The sequence below is a fragment of the Triticum urartu genome, chromosome 2 (assembly GCF_003073215.2).
Source record: "Triticum urartu cultivar G1812 chromosome 2, Tu2.1, whole genome shotgun sequence".
In the NCBI taxonomy this organism is placed as follows: Eukaryota; Viridiplantae; Streptophyta; class Magnoliopsida; order Poales; family Poaceae; genus Triticum; species Triticum urartu.
Window position 1 is genome coordinate 72,266,256 of NC_053023.1, and position 1,424 is coordinate 72,267,679.

Consider the following 1,424-nt stretch of genomic DNA (forward strand, 5'->3'; position numbering starts at 1 on the left):
TAGAAGCAACAATATTGGATTTAACATGATCATTGTTACTGCTAGAGGAAGAATCTTTCTTGTTACTAGACTTGACTTGAGGCATGTAAGTGGATAAGAGTAAACGCTTGGCAATGTAAGAAGAACTTTTCTTGCGGATCATCATTGATTGCTTTTAAGAACTCATGCTCTTGCTCAAGATTGAGCTTCTCAAAGCGTAATTTCTCATGAGCTCTTAAAAGTTCTCGATGATCTTCGAAGATGGTTTCATGAGCTAACTTAAGAGTGTTTAGTTCTTTAGTTAGGGCCTCAATCTTCTCCTTATCATTGTCATTCGTTTTATCTTGATTAGCATGTTTAATTGACATTTCATCATAGTATTCATCACTAGAGTTGTCAATAAGCAAATCATCACCTAACAAGTCATCTTCATCACTATTGAAATCAACATACTCGGGGTGTGTTACCTTAGGACCTTTGGCCATGAAGCATCTTCCAATTCCTTCATTTGGTGAGTCAAATATGTCGTAGGAGTTGGTTGACACAAGTGCTAGACCGGCAACACCTTCATCTTGAGTATCTTCGGAGTCGGAGTGATAACTTCTTTCGGAGTGGCTGCCGGAGTCGGAGCCGGATACCCATTCACCAACATGAGCTTGATGTCTTCGTCTTGTATAGCTCCTTGATGATTTTTCCTTCCTTTCTGAATCCTTGCTTCTCCGTGAGTATCTTCGTTCATAACGATCATCTCTACTCCTTCTCTCTCTTGGTGGTGATCCTTTGCCTCTTCTTTTTGGAGAATCTCCTCTTCTCTTGTAGGGAGACGTACACTCATTGGAATAGTGTCCGGGTTTTCCACAATTGTAGCAGTTTCGCTCTCGACTAGAAGATCTTTTGTCATTGTAGGACCTTGACTTGAAGCTTCTATCTTTGCTTCTACTCTTGTAGAACTTGTTGAAGTTCTTCACCATTAAGCTCAATTCTTCATTGAAGTCTTGTTTCTCAATTGATGATGTAGGGGCTTCACATGAGGCTTTATAGGCACCACTTGATTTGTTGTGAAGTTCCTCTTTATCCTGAAGTGACATCTCATGAGCAACAATTCTTCCAATCACCTCCGTTGGCTTGAGATCTTTGTAATTGGGCATCATTTGGATCAATGTGCACACGGTATCATATTTTCCATCCAAGGCTCTTAGAATCTTCTTGATGATGAATCTATCGGTCATCTCTTCACTTCCTAAGCCGGCAATCTCATTTGTGATGAGAGCAAGCCTAGAGTACATTTCAGCGACACCTTCACCATCCTTCATCTTGAACTTGTCAAGTTGGCTTTGAAGCACATCCAACTTGGATTCCTTGACGGAGTCGGTACCTTCGTGCATATCAATCAAAGTGTCCCAAATTTCCTTTGCATTCTCAAGACGGCTGATTTTTTTGAATTC